General features: G+C 40.1%; 1 protein-coding gene across 3 annotated transcripts in view; it reads left to right on the plus strand.

Moving 5' to 3' along the window:
* The first annotated feature begins 2,290 nt into the window (after positions 1-2,290).
* l1cama (L1 cell adhesion molecule, paralog a) overlaps positions 2,291-18,318 on the plus strand; it is a 169,354-nt gene continuing 153,326 nt past the window's right edge. The window contains exon 1 of one of the 3 annotated variants that reach the window (XM_060938503.1): positions 2,291-2,388. The gene's annotated coding sequence lies outside the window, so the exon portion shown is untranslated. Of the gene's footprint in view, positions 2,389-12,062; positions 12,130-18,318 lie in introns of those variants that run through there. The other 2 variants (XM_060938502.1, XM_060938504.1) reach the window with 2 other exon arrangements.

The following is an 18,318-nucleotide window of genomic DNA, read 5'->3' on the forward strand; positions in this document are numbered from 1 at the left end:
TATCATTGTGTCTACTAAAATGTTTTCACCAATAGGTTTGACCGTGCGTCACGTCATCACAAATTCCTGGTAAAAGCGTACTCGATTTTAAAGTTTTCTTTATACAGCCCAAAGCAGCTTCATAGAAATCCTGATCGAGATTTCGATCCTCACTGAGCAAACCAGAGAAGCTTTTAAGAGGAACTAGCTTCAGAAGGAAACCCGTCCACTTCTGCGCAACACCAGATCCTCGTCTGTGCCGTCTGTCTTGATCACAGTGAGGTAGGTCAAAGCTGAAACGTCATCCCTGGACAGGAGGTTTGTCTTTTTATTTTGATGTCATCTCTCTTGTAGAACTTCGTGTACATGTTAGAAGATTTTACCTCGGTTTACACTACCGTTCAAAAGTTTGGGGTCACCCAGACAATTGTGTGTTTTCCATGAAAAGTCACACTTTTTTTATTTCCCACCATAAGTTGTAAAATGAATAGAAAATATGGTCGAGACATTTTTCTGGCCATTTTGAGCATTTAATCGACCCCACAAATGTGATGCTCCAGAAACTCAATCTGCTCAAAGGAAGGTCAGTTTTATAGCTTCTCTAAAGAGCTCAACTGTTTTCAGCTGTGCTAACATGATTGTACAAGGGTTTTCTAATCATCCATTAGCCTTCTGAGGCAATGAGCAAACACATTGTACCATTAGAACACTGGAGTGAGAGTTGCTGGAAATGGGCCTCTATACACCTATGGAGATATTGCACCAAAAACCACACATTTGCAGCTGGAATAGTCATTTAGCACATTAGCAATGTATAGAGTGGATTTCTGATTAGTTTAAAGTGATCTTCATTGAAAAGAACAGTGCTTTTCTTTCAAAAATAAGGACATTTCAAAGTGACCCCAAACTTTTGAACGGTAGTGTACCGTAAATGCATTTTATATGGAAAGTGTAATGGTGTACTCGGTTCTTATGCCATTTGAGGTTGCTATAGTTTGTTCACTTTGTGCTCTACTGCTTCCACCTGGTGTTTTTTTTTTTTTTTTTTTTGACCTGGCTTGGCATCTGAAGATTTGCGTAGCCATGCCCCTGGGTACCTTCATTGATTGTGTGGCGTTCCTCAAGCTGTACTGGTCGCAGAGCCGATCAACAGGTTTTATGCCATCATGTGGCTCAATATAGCCAGGCATAGAAATGGAGTGTGTGTGTGAGAGAGAGATCCTTTAGTGTGCTCTGACTTCGTCCCTGCCCTGTGGGTTTCTAATGACCCAGATGAGACAATGACAGTGTGAGGTCAAGCACACAGCTCTCCACCATTCATCATGCTTAATGCGTACTTCATATATTTTAATTACTAAGAAAAATTAGCCAATCGATTTCCTTCTGTAAATCCTTCCGTTGTGGACATGTTGGTGTGTCTCCTGGCCATCTGGACGCCACACTAACGTTCAGCTGCCCGCCGATGCCGTCAGAATGGTTCATCAGCAGGTTGTCCATAGCAGCGTTCCACCTCCTTATTTCTCTTTAATCCATACTTGCAGCAGACAGCATGGTTCCACCAAGCCTGGCTGCTCGCTCCGAGCTCCTCATTAAATTCAAGGTGAGAAGAGGGAGTTCATTGAAGCTTGGTATAAATATTTCCCCAAATAATTTCAATAAGGGTTTAGATTTATTGAAAAGCTAAATTTGTCTGAGCCACTTTGTCCCTTAACAGTGTGTTCATCATCTCTCTTCATATCATATGACTTTAAACTAGGGTTGGGCGGTATTACGGTAAGAAGGTATCCCGAGGTATCCAAAAGTACCAACGGTATCGGTCTCATTACCGTCATTTTAAAAAATATATATAATATCTAAATAAATATGGAGTACATGAGGTCATAATATAAAATAATAAATTGAAGATCATCCCGAATAACTGTGTGATCGTATTTTCACTAATTCTATCAATTTCCTAAAGAAGTTCTCATCGCGTGCAGGGTTGTTTATGTCGTTACCATGGCAACCCTGCGTGACATTTGGAGTCTGACAGAAAGCTTCGCAAGAGACTGAGCCCAGGGGTGTCATGGCTCAGATGGCTAAGGCACCGTACCATAAATCCGGGGACCCGGGTTCGATTCCGACCCGAGGTTATTTCCCGTCTCTCTCTCTCCCCCGCTCATTTCCTGTCTCTTATCTAAAAAAAAAGAGAGAGAGAGAGAGAGACTGAGACCGCGGTTGAAAGATGGCAAGTCAAGATAACGAGTTAGTGGAAAAAAAAAATACAACATCAGCAGTGTGGCAGTATTTTGGTTTCAAACCAAACGAAAAATCTAATATTCTAAGGCACACCATAGCCTGGGGTACTCCACTTCCACGAGATCTCTCCAATGAGTTGTGTTTTGAGCAGGTTACATGAGTAACAACAAGGTAAAATAATATAACGTATGACATTTGGGATGCGGGTAATAAACGTTTGAAATGTCATCTACTGAAGAAAACATCGTAGCGTAAACTGTTAGGTTTCTGGTGGGAATTAATGCGCTTGCTATCTTTGTTGGGTGTGTTAAACCGTATGGATTTAAGTGGAATAATTGTAAGGAGTTGTGTGATCAAGACAACGTTTTAAGCAAGGTAAGGCCATTTGATTATTAATTTCCCCGCCATGGCATGACGTGGGCGCATATGATTTTGCCTTGTGCAGCTATCACGCATAGGTTCGCCTCATTTGCGCTGAAGAATATGGTTTATCGCGCAGTCTAAACGGACTTGGTTGATTCTTTTTCTTTTTTTTTATTTCCCATGCTTGAAAGGGTATGATCCTGCTCATCGTGTACTTTTTTTGATGGAGCAGGTGAAATAGTGCTGCAAATGGCGTTTCAACGCAGACATGTGTAAACGACAGTTGAATGCTATTTTCAAGATGAAGGAAGAGTTGCGTGATGCTTTGAAATATCTCTTAATCCATTCATCAATGCACAAAATTCGCTTTGCTGCTTTTAAATAGTACATTTGAGGCATAGGCGCAGGTCTGGACAAGGTCCGCCGGTATAGGCGCACGTTACACAGTAGGCCGAAACAAAATATTATTTTTTTCTCGGTAATACCGTATACCCCGGGAAAACACAGACAGTTTAAAGGTATCAAAATTTGGATACCGCCCAACCTTACTTTAAACCTCTCCCACTGTGTTTAATCAGAACCACTTGCCTTTTCTTATGCAGGTAAAGAAAATGAAAATGTTTTTCTCTTTTTTTTTTTTTTTTTAAAGGTGCAGTTTCTAGTTTTTAAACTTGGTCTATTGCGTATTATCTCAAAGATACGGGCAAGGCAAGTTTATTTGTATAGCACATTTCATACACAATGGCAGTTCAATGTGCTTTACAGAAGTAAAAACAAAAACAGTAAACAATAGAGAAATAAAATTACATAAAATAATTTTATCTTTATTCTAAAATAATTAATTAATAGAATTAAAAGAAAATAATAAGAATTAAACAATAAATGATTACGGGAATAAAGGATTATCATTTAAGATATTTTAGTAACATTTAAACTTGTAGTCTTGCCCTGAAATGGAACTGGCTATCATCCATCAGGCTTACAAGCTTTCAGACTTGCGTTTCCATTTTCCCTGCACTGTAAATGAGCTCCAACCCCACTGAGAACGACCTGCTCAGTTCTGCCTCCGTTCTCCTGAAAGGCAATCTGATACATGCATACCTTCAACAGTGGAGCTCACACTTTCCATTTAAAGGAAAAATCCACTTCAAGTATCTACAGCTATGGAAACATTTGAGACCACTTTTAAACACTTCATGACGACCACCCATCAGTGGTACCAGTCAAAAGTTTGGGGACACCTACTCCTTCATAGACTTTTTTTTTTTTTTTTCGTATTTTGATCATTTTCCACACTGTAGAACAATACTGAAGACATCAAAATTATGAAATAATGCATGGAATTGTGGTTAAAAGGAAAATAAGTTTCGTATTTTATCTCAACCAGCTTCATGAGGTCGTCTCCTGGAATGCTTTTCAGTTAGCAGGTATGCCTTTAATGTGTTTTTGAAATCAAATGGCAAATAATACTCGAGACTGTGACTGAAGTCAGTAATTTCCGCTAGCTGACCTTTGTCAATTGAAGGTCAAGGAAAAGTTGCACCCTGCCGCCCTGAACAAAAAAAATTAAATAAATAAAGTCTGTCAATGGGCGGCACGGTGGTGTAGTGGTTAGCGCTGTCACCTCACAGCAAGAAGGTCCTGGGTTCGAGCCCCGGGGCCGGCGAGGGCCTTTCTGTGTGGAGTTTGCATGTTCTCCCCGTGTCCGCGTGGGTTTCCTCCAGGTGCTCTGGTTTCCCCCACAGTCCAAAGACATGCAGGTTAGGTTAACTGGTGACTCTAAATTGAGCGTAGGTGTGAATGTGAGTGTGAATGGTTGTCTGTGTCTATGTGTCAGCCCTGTGATGACCTGGCGACTTGTCCAGGGTGTACCCCGCCTTTCGCCCGTAGTCAGCTGGGATAGGCTCCAGCTTGCCTGCGACCCTGTAGAAGGATAAAGCGGCTAGAGATAATGAGATGAGATGAAGTCTGTCAATTTTCTTCTTTTTATGCCTCTGCTACCGTAAGGTGCAGGAGGCATTATGTTTTTGGGTTGTCCCTTGTCCGTCTGTCCGTCCCGAAACCTTGTGAACGTGATATCGCAAACGCTAATGAAAGGAATTTCACCAAACTTTCACCATTTGTGCGCTTTGGGACAAACATGAACTGATTAGATTCTGAGATCAAAAGGTCTAGGGTCAAGGTCACTGTGAGGTCAAATGTCTGTCCGAAAACCTTGTATCGCCAAGGCTGATACAAGTACTTCCACCAGGTCAAGGTTACTGTGAGGTCAAATGTCCATCCCCAAATCACAACTTAATAAGGCGTGTGGTCTACCAGGCGGAGGCGTCCCTATCGACGCCATTGGTGTAGAGTTCTATCTAGTTTCTTTTTAAATTAAAGAGAGTTTAAGTGATTTGAAAAAAGCCCATTTTTCATGGATCATTTCGGCTCAGCATCAAAAGTTATAGCAACGCAATTCAGTCCAGAGGTGATCATGTGAATTTTGGTGATTGTTTGAAAACTGAGGGAGAAATTGCATCATTTTAAAAATGTTAGGATAATAAGAATAATACAGTAGAAAGATCCTGAGTGAGAGTAACAATTTGTGCTAGCACAAATTACGGTAAACAGCCCCGTTCCACAACTGCAGTAATCCATACAGTATTACGTCAAGAACCGCTCAACTAAAGAGAGACAGCGTCCATCATTACTTTAGGACATGAAGTGCCTTTTAATGAATAAAACTCATGACACACTGAGTTCGAAGTTGTCTCAACTTTTGACTGGTACTGTATATTTCCCACATTACCTTTGTTCTTTTTTTTTTACCTGCTTCGTCTCCAATTTAAAAAGAGTGAGATGCAGCAGTGCTTTATTCGGTCTGTCCAGCAAGGTCAGCTCCTCATCTGTACGCTCTGCTCAAACAGATCTGCTTCCAAAACTTCAACTTTCATGCAAATAACACCGTCAAATCTTGTCGATTAAGTTAGCAGAGCCAAGTCTCAAGGTAAAGCCTGGTTGCATCAACACATCCACGGATGTGAAATCTCCGCATTTCCGCGGAAATCCGCGTTTTTCAAATTGCCTTTCCGCGTAAAAAATCGTTTTCCGCGTTTTCTAAAATTAAAAAAAAAAAAATATTCGGTAAAGTCTGGCGCGAAACTTTTCCGGATTTTACTAAGCGGAAGTGACGAAAGCTCCTTACAGCGATCTGATCATTATCGCTGTGTGGAGAGGAGTCGCTATTGTACATGCACTGCTACGAGTATGAATGAAAATGGCGGCGTTGTCTGTGAAGTCCGATGTCACGAAAATAGATTCTGGCATTGAAAATAAGTGGCGTTGGGACTGGTTAGAGCGCAAAGCTCCCGATGGAAGTGTTTTTAGTTTGGTTTTTGAAAAACTCAACAAGAAAGGAATCGCACATTGCAAATTGTGTTGCTGTGAACTGAACTACGGACGGCATGGATTTGTGACTCTCAGTGGACACGTGAAAAGCGAAAAACACAGGAGTCGAGTTGAGATTCAGAAGACTAACTATGCATTGCCAGGAAGGCATCAATAATAATAATAATAATGTTTTATCCTACGTATTAAAAACATTACCTTCACTGTTACTTTTTGAATGAAATTTTTAGTTCTCTGAAAATAATGTGATAATTCCAATCTAATTTATCACTAGCACATTTAATATTTACAGATACATTTGAACAATGATTAGGTTTAATCTGAAATTATATTGCAAGTATAAACTTCACAGAAAGTGTGGAATTTTATTTAGCCATTAATTTTTCAGGTGTTAGGTCTGATTGAAGAGAGTAAGTACATGTACTATGAACTGGTGGCAGGGTTTAAATTTTATTGCTAGTTATGTAAGGCCACATAAAATTATATTCTTGTTCCTCATAATCATTACAGCCCGAACCAAAAAAAATTGACCCACCATAAACATTTTTTTTTTTTTTTTACACTGGTAATTTAGCGTCATGCCTCTGAAACCAGAGTCTGCTCCAACCATTCCAATTTTTCGTGTTTTATCCCCCACATAGCAGAAAAATAAAACAAAATAAAATAAGCCCGTCCTACCCATTTTGAGGAAAAATAGTGATGAGAAACAAGAAATTATTTTCATATGGCCTAACATGACATTTGTAGTGGTGGTAGTTTGGTATCAATGGTAACATTTTTCAGACTTAAGGCCAGACACGGCACCCCAAACCTGAAACATGACACTTTTTTCTCATTTTCAAAATTTTTTTGTAAAGTTCTGAAACATGTATCACTAAAGCACCATGAAATTTGACCAAAACATTTTTTAAACTGAAATGTGCTAATTTAGAAATTTTACATTTTATGTGCTTAAAATGTCACCATTTTAAGTCCTTTTTACGAAAATTTTCGTGGGGGAGACCCCCCAGACCCCCACCAATGGGAGGGCGCACCCTCCCATACCCTCCCCACGACAACTTCGGGGTCGTCTGTTGAGCCTAAAAATTTTCCTCTTTTTTTTAAATTTGTCACTCACATCCCTGCACATCTTTGTGCTCGAGTGCAGTCCTTCCACGAACAAAAAACTCTATGCAAATCTGCAATGCTGTGTTGACTGAACCCTGATTGGTCGAGAGGTGTGATGAGAGGCTTGTGGGTTGTGACGTGATGTATAAAATCTCCCTGCATCTGCAGGATATAGCTACAGTGAGAGTAAAAAGTATTTGTTGGTTTGCCCACTAATAAAGACATGATCATTCTATACTTTTAATGGTAAATGTATTCTAACATGGAGAGACAGAATATCAAAAAGAAAATCCAGAAAATAACTTTAGAGAATATATATTAATTGATTTGTATTTCACTGACGGAAATAAGTATTTGATCCCCTAGTATGCATTAGGAGTTCTGGCTTTCACAGACCAGTTAGACACTCCCAATCAACTTGTTACCTGAATTGAAGACACCTGTTCTAACTAATCACCTGTATGAAAGACACCTGTTCACAGAATCGGACAGATTCCAAACTCTCCAACATGGGTAAGACCAAAGAACTCTCTCAGGACCTCGGAGACAGGATTGTTGACCTGCACAAATCTGGAATGGGCTACAAAAACATTAGCAAGATGCTGGGTATTAAAGTAACAACCATTGGTGCAACTGTGAGAAAATTTAAGAAGTATAACATGACCATCAATAGACCTCGGTCTGGTGCTCCACAGAAGATTTCACCTCGTGGGGTGGCAATGATCACGAGAACTGTGAGAAATCGGCCTGCAACCACACAGCGGGAGTTGCACAGCGGGAATGACCTCAAGGCAGCTGGGACCACAGTCACCAGGAAAACAATTGGCAGCACTTTGCGCCGCAATGGATTAAAATCCTGCAGTGCCCGAAAGGTACCCTGCTTAAGAAGGCACATGTGGAGGCCCGCCTAAAGTATGCCAATGGTCACCTCAAAGATGTACAAAGTGATTGGGAGAAGGTTCTGTGGTCAGATGAGACCAAAATTGAACTATTTGGCCTAAACTCTACTCGTCATGTGTGGAGGAAGAAAAATGCTGCCTATGACCACAGGAACACTGTGCCCACCGTCAAGCATGGAGGTGGAAGCATTATGTTTTGGGGGTGTTTCTCTGCCAAGGGCACAGGGCTACTTCACCGCATCAGTGGGAAGATGGATGGAGCCATGTACCGTGCAGTCCTGAGGGACAACCTCCTCCCCTCTGCCAGGAAGTTGAAAATGGGCCGTGGTTGGGTCTTCCAACATGACAACGACCCGAAGTATACAGCAAAGGCAACAAAGGAGTGGCTCAAGAAGAACCACATTAAGGTCATGGAGTGGCCCAGCCAGTCTCCGGACCTCAATCCAATCGAAAATCTATGGAGGGAGCTGAAGGTCCGAGTTGCCAAGCGACAGCCCACCAACCTTAATGATTTAGAGAGGATCTGCAAAGAAGAGTGGGCCAAAATTCCCCCTGATGTGTGTGCCAACCTTGTGGTTAACTACAACAAACGTCTGTCCGCTGTGCTTGCAAACAAAGGCTTTGCCACCAAGTATTAAGTGCTTTTGGCTAGAGGGATGAAATACAAATCAAAATATATTCTTTAAAGTTATTTTCTGGATTTTCGTTTTGATATTCTTTCTCTCCATGTTAGAATACATCTACCATTAAAAGTATAGAATGATCATGTTTTTATTAGTGGGCACACCAACAAAATCAGCAAGGGATCAAATACTTTTTACTCTCACTGTACCTCGCATTCTGGTTCTTTGTGTCCAATGTTTGCTCTGTCTGCAACTTCTATATTGGATTTTTCATTCATGAATGTCACAAGAAAATGGTCTGGGAAACTCACCTAAACGTCATCGCAAATATTCCAGTATAAACATCTGTAAAGATGAAATTATCCTTCAAGTTGAAATCATTAGTCAAAGCTCGGCTCCAGTCCATGGCAAGTTTTTCAAAGGTCCTGCACACGCTGCTCACACAGTACCTGCACTAGGTTGTTGAGGATTTGCATTTTTATTCGTACATTATTTCTGTTAGGAAGCGTGGTGTTGGATGCTTTACATCAAACCTGTAGAATTTAAATCTGCTGCATTTAAAATGCATGCTGAGCCAGGAGAAATATGAAACGCCCTGACAGAGGAATCCTAGACTGCACTGAACACACGACACCAGCAGGGGGCGAGCTTCTGAGCTTTTGTATTGCATTATCTTATTACTTCAATACATGTCAAAGTATTTGTCCTGAAAGTGTGTTGGATAATTTTCACTGAATGTACGAGTCCATTTGAAGTTATATAAGCACTGTTAACTTTAATGCTCCTTCCTCATCTAAATAATGCAGATTCAAGTGATCGCCTGCTAAGACTGCTCAATAATTATTGACTATTATAAATAATGCAAATGGATCCAATTTGTTGGGGAGTTGTATTACTGATGGAAAGATGGAGTGTGAAGGAGAGAGCGCGAGAGAAAGGGGGGGATTGTGTAGGTGGAAAATGAAGTATAAACTCATTGATTTAATGAAGATGTTTCTGAGAAAGGCCTATAAAGCTTGGTATAAAACTGGTGTTGATGCTCCACTGAGTATAAATCAGGAGCATTAACTTTCCCAACGAGGGGAATTGAGGCTCGTACAGCATTACTGCAAAACGGGTTCATTAGACTAATGGCTTTCATTTTTAATTGGTTTCATGGAGATATTTATGATGTGCTGTGACAGTTGACTATTTCATGGAGTGCCGAAAGTGCCACTTTTAGGCCCTGTCCACACGGCAACGGATTCAGGTGAATCTGATAAAATTGTTTATCGTTTCGGCCTGGCGTCCACACGGCACCGGCATTTTGGGTGCCCCAAAACAATATTTTTTGCGAACGGGTTCCAGAGTGGAAAAATCTGGCAACGGCGCCGTTGCGAAGTCGTCTGGATGAGAAGAACGGATTTGTTTACGATGACGTCACAACCACATGACTAGAACAAGCAGCACTCTCGCTGTTTTGTATGAACCACTGCATTGCATTCACTTTTGTATACAGCTTTTCTTTTAAATAAACAAGTAACTGAACCATTTCTTGAATTTCTTTTTTTTATTGGATAAGACTGCTTTTCAAAATGTTCACACACAATATAAAAAGTTATATAAATTATTATAAAAATGCTTTTCAAAATGTTCACACACAATAAGAAAATTAAGTTATATAAAACTATGCACACTAATAAAACTAATTTGTACACACAGAAGGCACGATTTCCTCGCGTAGTCGCAGCCGCCATCTTGTTGTTGTTGTTGTGTGCTTGTTCCTGTGAGTGCTTCACGCCGGGTAGAAGAAGGGGTTTATGCGCATGCATCCTACTTCTATTGTTCTGGTGTCTCCGATGGGACCGTCTTACAGCGCACGTAGAGGTGTGGCATGTGTATTGCATCATTTTCAGAAAGTGTTGCGTTGCCATATGTACCTGATATTTTACTGATCCGTTGCCCATGTGGACGCGATATTTTTTTAAATAAAATCTCGTTGCCGTTGTTGTGTGGATGTAGCCTTAGTGAACATACAGACTTCAGGAAATGGTCCTGTACTTGTAGGCATTGGGTGAGCTTTTAGCTTGCAGTCAGCCAATTCCAATATACAGGTTAACCCCCAAACTAGCATGCTGGTAAGTAAACTTAAAAATGCCTAGCTATACGGGCACTGAGTCCAGAACTCTGAGACGAATGAAGACGAGTCGACTTCTATGATGTGCAAATCTGCATCTGCAACGACTTTTATACTTTTGGATCTATTCCAAAAAAAAAAAACTATTAGACGCATATGCTTACATGTGTATCCCAGAGGGTTACTTGTACCTGTAAACGTGGATTGGGATATGGAGTTGTATTCTTACATTGGCTATGTTTTTGGCACTATTGAACTTTTAATGCCATCTACTGGATTTCTATTGGACATCATACTGCATGCCTGGCATTTTTGAGTCCAGACCCCTGTAAAGGCAAAATGCCATGCGTCTCAAATGTTGGCGAAAGTGGAAAATAAATTTGTGGATCTGCTCCAAAATTTGATCGGTTCTTCCTTGGTCTATGCTAGACGCTTCCACCAAGTTTCGTGAATATTGGGTCAGTAAGTTTTCCACAGTTCTGTTTACAGACAGACAAACACGTACAGCCTTGGTAGAAGTAATTACTGTAATTAACTGGGAAAATGTATATGCGCGAAGACATGTTACCAAACCACATTCTGTTCAATTGACAGTCTGGTGCTCCACATGAATGTTCTCACAATGTCTAAATGAATCAACCACTACCAATACCTCCAGAGGGAAATGTGGATGCAGCACTTAACTGATTATGAATGCCTGATGCATTTTCACTACTTTAAAATTCACAAGGCAGAGCAATTGAAATCATTTGGTAGTTTAGAGAGAAAGTTTAATGAACAGATCATGCTTGAAGGGTGTTTTTATTATTACTTTCATATTTTTATTACTTCAGACCTATTCAGATTGGTCACTGTGAGTAATAATGAAGTTCACGTACAAAATGGCACCTCTCAGAAAAGTGTGTTAAGATGTACGGCTAGATTATCACCACAGATTGCAAGCAGTGCCGTCTCCAGCTGCATCACAAGTCAGAAGAACAGATCATTTGGAGAAGATATGCTGCGTTAATAGTCTGAATTGTGGCACAAGTCCATTTTAAATCTCTGAAATAATTTGATTCTGTAACTGATGGACTCGTATGTGCTCAGCACATGGACATTAATCAGCGATATCGTGAGCTCTGAGATCTTCCTTCACATCATCGCTGGGAGTCTTAATGACGTCAAAAACTAATAAATTAGCTTGGCATGTAGATGGATCAAAGCCTAGCAAGGGCACTATAAATCATTCCTGCTGTTCTTTCTTTGTCTCTTTTCTGTCTGTGTTCTCGCTTCTGCTTTTTCACTTTGCAGTGCTCGTTTCCTGTGCTGGCACACAATAATGTGAAGCCTCAAGAGACCCTAACATCACACGCTGTCCTACTTCGGATAATGAAGACTCTCCTCTGCTGCAGACAGAACAAAATCTGATCAGGTCTGTGTGTGAGAGACAGAGAAACCCTGAATAAAACCAAAGCCAGAGCTTAGCTGCTGGTTTTTTTTTTTTTTTTTTTCTTTCTCTATGAGGCTCGTTTAGACAACCGTAAGACACTGCTGGGTCTGGTGCATGGTGATCTTTTATGCTGCTGTTCTCAGGATGCTAATTTAAAAGTAAAGTAGAAACAAGGTCATATGGTCAGTCAGAGTGTTAGCCTGGTGTGATATTGATGGATCATGATGGCAACTGAGAAAAGCCTCGGGTCTCGTTCCATCACTGATCTTGGCAGTGATTTCACGGTGTATCAGTGACTTGCAGTAGAAAGCATTGGGAAAGACATTGGACTTGAGTTTTCTAGAAGTTACTGAGTTCACATGGTTGCAGGGGATTGTTATCTAATGTTTACATGAGATCTGCCAGAAGTGTTTGAAAACCACTGCTCTAGAGGGAGATGTCCTAGTTTTAATACACAGCAAACATCTTCCTTGATTTTAGGAAGATAAATACAATCACTTCTGGAAGGAAGTTGGAGGAATTTTTTTTTTTTTAATACACTACCGTTCAAAAGTTTGGGGTCACTTTGAAATGTCCTTATTTTTGAAAGAAAAGCACTGTTCTTTTCAATGAAGATCACTTTAAACTAATCAGAAATCCACTCTATACATTGCTAATGTGCTAAATGACTATTCTAGCTGCAAATGTCTGGTTTTTGGTGCAATATCTCCATAGGTGTATAGAGGCCCATTTCCAGCAACTCTCACTCCAGTGTTCTAATGGTACAATGTGTTTGCTCATTGCCTCAGAAGGCTAATGGATGATTAGAAAACCCTTGTACAATCATGTTAGCACAGCTGAAAACAGTTGAGCTCTTTAGAGAAGCTATAAAACTGACCTTCCTTTGAGCAGATTGAGGCCCTGTCCACACGGCAACGGATTCAGATGACTCCGATACAATTGCTTATCGTTTAGGCCTGGCGTCCACATGGCACTGGCGTTTTGGGTGCCCAAAACGCAATCTTTTTGAGAACGGGTTCCAGAGTGGAGAGATCTGACAACGTTGCCGTTGTGAAGTCGTCTGGATGAGTAGAACGGATTTGTTTACAATGACGTCACAACCACATGACTGTGAGTGCTTCACGCCGGGTAGAAGTGTAACGAATATCACCAGGAAAAAGCCTTACAGAGCACTAGTGAGAGTGAAACACGAGCTTGGATATTATTATTATTATTATTATTATTATTATTATGTTCAGTGTTAGTTCACAGTAGTAATGCAAGAAGCAGAATAGTGACAGTAATAGTGAAGCAAAAACATGCAATTGTACAAACACTGCAGCTCTACAGCAAAATATTCATTTATGAAATGGTCTGATTCTTAACACCAGTAGTGCCAATGATCTTCTCATTGCGATGCGATGCGAGTTGTCAACAAATCCTATAACTTGGTTCATGAAACGCGCTTACAAAATATTTTCACTGTGAGTATTTATTGTGTAATGGTGCCAAGTGAGAGAGAGAGAGAAAGAGAGACTCTGCCCTTAGGGCAGAGTCAATCCCGCCAGCAAAAATAGGGAAAAAAAAGGAGCGATCTCACCTCTTCAGATGTTGGTTTTAGTCCTACAATACATTCCTCAAAAAGGGCGTAGAAGAGCAAATTAATCCATCAACGTGTAGCATTCAATTTATTCCGGACCACTAAAGACGCCGCCTTCCGCGTAGAATCATACGTCATCCTCGCCGCCATATTGGATGGGGCAAAGCGGAGAATAAAGATTCATGCGCTGCCTTTAACTGTACTAACAGGTTTACCGGCCAAACGAGATCACATGGGATTACCTTTCACAGGTGAGAAACAACAAATTAATCCATCAACGTGTATCATTCAATTTATTCCAGACCATTAAAGACGCCGCCTTCCGCGTAGAATCATACGTCATCCTCGCCGCCATATTGGATAGGTCAAAGCGGAGAATAAAGATTAGCTGCGTTTAACTGTACCAACAGGTTTGCCGTCCAAACGAGATCACATGGGATTACCTTTCACAGGTGAGACTGGAAAAATACTTTTCATTGTATTTGGTCATTATAATGTAATTTTACGAACAGATTTTCCTGACTTTGTGGCTAATATGAAGTCTCGCGCATAATAGTTTATGCGCATGTGTCCTTACTACTTCTATTGTTCTGGTGTCTCCGAAGGGACCGTCTTACAGCGCCCCTAGAGGTGTGGCATGTGTATTGCATCGTTTTCAGCAAGCGTTGCGTTGCCATATGGACCTGATATTTTACTGATCGTTGCCCATTTGGACGCGATATATTTTTAAATAACATCTTGTTGCCGTTGTTGTGTGGATGTAGCCTGAGTTTCTGGAGCATCACATTTGTGGGGTCGATTAAATGCTCAAAATGGCCAGAAAAATGTCTCGACTATATTTTCTATTCATTTTACAACTTATGGTGGTAAATAAAAGTGTGACTTTTCATGGAAGACACAAAATTGTCTGGGTGACCCCAAACTTTTGAACGGTAGTGTATATAAACCCTGCTCTGAAGGAGGAGGGGTATACTGGTTTACCTCTATCCATCCATCTGAAACACCCTTTTCCTCAGCAACCACAAATCCTAGCCACTTGGTACCAAACTTCAGCTCGGGATTCTATACCGTGTATAGCGTTTTCAGTTCTGTCGCACGTCGACTTCCTGTTTACCGACTGAATGTACCGTATTTACGAAACATATAGCATGGATTTACAAAATTTTCATAACATTTTTCTCAGCAACTACAAATCGCAGCTGCTGGATTCATAATAAGTGTCCTGTTCCTTCAATCACTTGCGTTGTCATAAGTGAGAGCGAGGATATACAGGTACACAAGCGAGCAGTAGCTCACAGTTGATCTTGTTAATCATGTAGTTATAAATTGTGTTTTATATTTTATTCAGCTTAATTTTTTTTTTTTAGCTTCCTCTCTAACGAATTCTTCTGATTGTCAGCAGTACTTACACGGCCTTCCATGATTACTGGCACCCCTTGTAAAGATTAGTAAAAAGGTTTGGGGTTTTTTTTTTGGGGGGGGGGGAGAAATCCAACCTTTTAATTGAAAAATGTATTCAGAGAGAAACAAATCTCTCATCAAGGAATAATTTTTGACGCACATCTGCCACTATTGTCACTCCTGGAAATTATAGTCATCACAATGTAACTGGATCATGCTTCCTATTCAAATTGGACGTTTTTGAGTTGATTGGAGCGTGTAGGAACTTTCAAGCTGTAATGTATAACTTCCTGATGAACTGGGGCACAAATGAGGGGACACAGAGGCCAAACTTTCTCAACATCAACATAAGAAAGATAAGAGAACACAAACCAAATGAGCGAGAAGTGTGTTGACCTTCATAAGTCAGGGAACGGTTGTTTAAAAAAACAAAAACAAAGCTACTGGCCTGAAAATGTCTATTTTTAGTGTTCGGACAATTTAAAAAAAAAAAAAAAGTGTACACCAGTTGGAACTGTTACAAACTGGCCTGGAAGAAGACTCCAGTTTATTTTGCCCCGACGTACAATGAGGAGGGTAAGAGAGGCAACAAAAAACCCAAGGATCACTGTTGGTGAATTACAAGAAAAAGTAAAATCTTGGTTTCCAAGTCTCCAAAACCACCATCAAATTCCACCTCCATGCCAACAGATTATTTGGAAGATGGGACAAGGGAGGAAAAAAAATCCCTTTTCTGTTAGTTAATGATTAATATAAGCGCCTGAAGTTTGTGAAACGCTACGACAACTTGGGCTGGAACCGTGTTCTGTGGTCTGATGGAGCAAAAATGTGCAAAGGATTAAATACAAGGGTGCCAATAATAGTGGAACGTGTTTTTGTTGAAAATATTTCTTGGGGGCGTCGTGGCTAAGGCACCATACCATAAATCCAGGGACCCGGGTTCGATTCCGCCCCGAGGTCATTTCCCGATCCCTCCCCGTCTCTCTCTCCCACTCATTTCCTGTCTCTACACTGTCCTATCCAATAAAGGTGAAAAAAGCCCAAAAAATTTTTTTTTTTTCAAGATATATATATATATATATATATATATATATATATATATATATATATATATATATTTCTTGATGAGGGATTTGTCTGTCTATGAATAAATTGATCAATTCAAGGTTGGATTTTTCTCATTTTTTCAGTGTGAAATGAAGCGACTTCACCAAAAGGTGGATTTTTTTTTTTCTAACCCATTTTTTTTAATGATTAATCTTTACGGGTGGATTATTGTGAAGGGCACTGTATATGCTCATGTCCTCAGACTGAGGAGATGTCTGAGATGTCTGAGGATGCAAAGAGAGAAAGGAATCAGGAAAAGAAAGTGTACTGCAAAAAATTGAAGGCTGAATTTGAGGAGACAGTTCCTTAATACTAGTGAAATCTTGCTGCATGGATATTTTATTTGATAAGACATCTTGGAGTAAATTGGTTGCAATCTAGAACTAGGTTTAATATCAGGATTGGTGTCTTTTATTCTTCTAATATAGGAAATGCTAGATCGTTTCAACTATTTTCACTTGCTTAAGATATTTTTTTTTTTTGCAGTGTGAATGCTCAAATAAAGAAATGAAAAGCATGCAACAAGTACTAGTGCATCTCAAAAAATGAGATTATTGTGAAAAGTTCAATATTTTCCATCAGTTATTTAAGAAAGTGAAAGTTATATATTATAGACTCATTACACACGAACTAAAATGTTTCAAGCATTTTTCTATTTTAATTTTAATCAGTATAGCATACAGTACAAAAACATAAAAAAAACCATCTCAAAATATTAGAATATTTCATTTCGAGTTTGAGTAAAACAGTATGAACACGGTGTATCTCTCGGTCTAGTTCAGTACACACAACCACAATCATGGGGAAGACTGCTGACTTGACTGTTGTCCAGAAGATGATCACTGATGCCCTCCACAAGGAGGGTAAGCCACAAAAGGTCATTGCTGAAAAGGGTGGCTGGAAAAGGTGCACAAGCAACAGGGATGGCCGCAGTCTTGAGAGGATTGTCAAGAAAAGTTGATTCAAGAACTTGGGAGAGCTTCACAAGGAGTGGACTGAGGCTGGTGTCAGTGTATCAAGACCCATCACGAACAGACATCTTCAAGAAAGGGGATACAACTTTCGCATTCCTAATATCAAGCTACTCCTGAGCCAGAGACAATGTCAGAAGTGTCTTATCTCGACTAAGGAGAGAAAGAAATGGATTGTTGCTCCAGTGGTCCAAAGTCCTCTTTTCAGATGAAAGTACATTTTGCATTTAATTTGGAAATGACGGTTCTAGAGTCTGGAGGAAGAGTGGAGAGGCACAGAATCCAAGGTGTTTGAAGCCCAGTGTGAAGTTTCCACAGTCTGTGATGATTTGGGGTGCCATGTCATCTGCTGGTGTTGGTCCACTGTATTTTATCAAGTCCAAAGTCAACACAGCCATCTACCAGGAGATTTTGGAGCACTCCATGCTTCCATCTGCTGACGAGCTTTTTGGAGATGCTGATTTCCTTTTCCAGCAGGACTTGGCACCTACCCACAGTGCCAAAACTACTACCAAATGGTTTGCTGACCATGATATTACTGTGTTTGATTGGCCAGCCAACTTGCCTGACCTGAACCCCATCGAGAATCTATGGGGTATTGTCAAGAGGAAGATGAGAAACACCCGACCCAAAAATACAGATACGCTGAAGGCCACGATCAAAGCAACCTGGGCTTCAATAACACCTCAGCAGTGCCACAGCCTGATCACCTCCATGCCACACCGCATTGATACAGTAATTCATGGTAAAGGAGCCCCAACCAAGTATTGAGTGTATAAATGAATATACTTTTCAGAAGTTGGACATTTTTGTATTGTAAATCCTTTTTTTGATTGATCTTCGGGAATATTCTAATAATTTGAGATACTGGATTTCTGATTTTCATGAGCTATAAGCCATAATCATCAAAATTAAAACAAAAGGCTTTAAATATTTCACTTTACATGTAATGAATATAGAATATATGAAAGTTTACCTTTTTGAATTAAATTATGAAAAAAAGGAACTTTTTCATGGTATTCTAATTTTTTGAGATGCACTAGTACATTCCGGGTACGACTATTATGTAGCACCTACAAGCAAAAGCGTATTTGATAAAGTGTAAGAATGTAA

This window comes from Neoarius graeffei, chromosome 13, assembly GCF_027579695.1.
Source record: "Neoarius graeffei isolate fNeoGra1 chromosome 13, fNeoGra1.pri, whole genome shotgun sequence".
Lineage (NCBI taxonomy): Eukaryota > Metazoa > Chordata > Actinopteri > Siluriformes > Ariidae > Neoarius > Neoarius graeffei.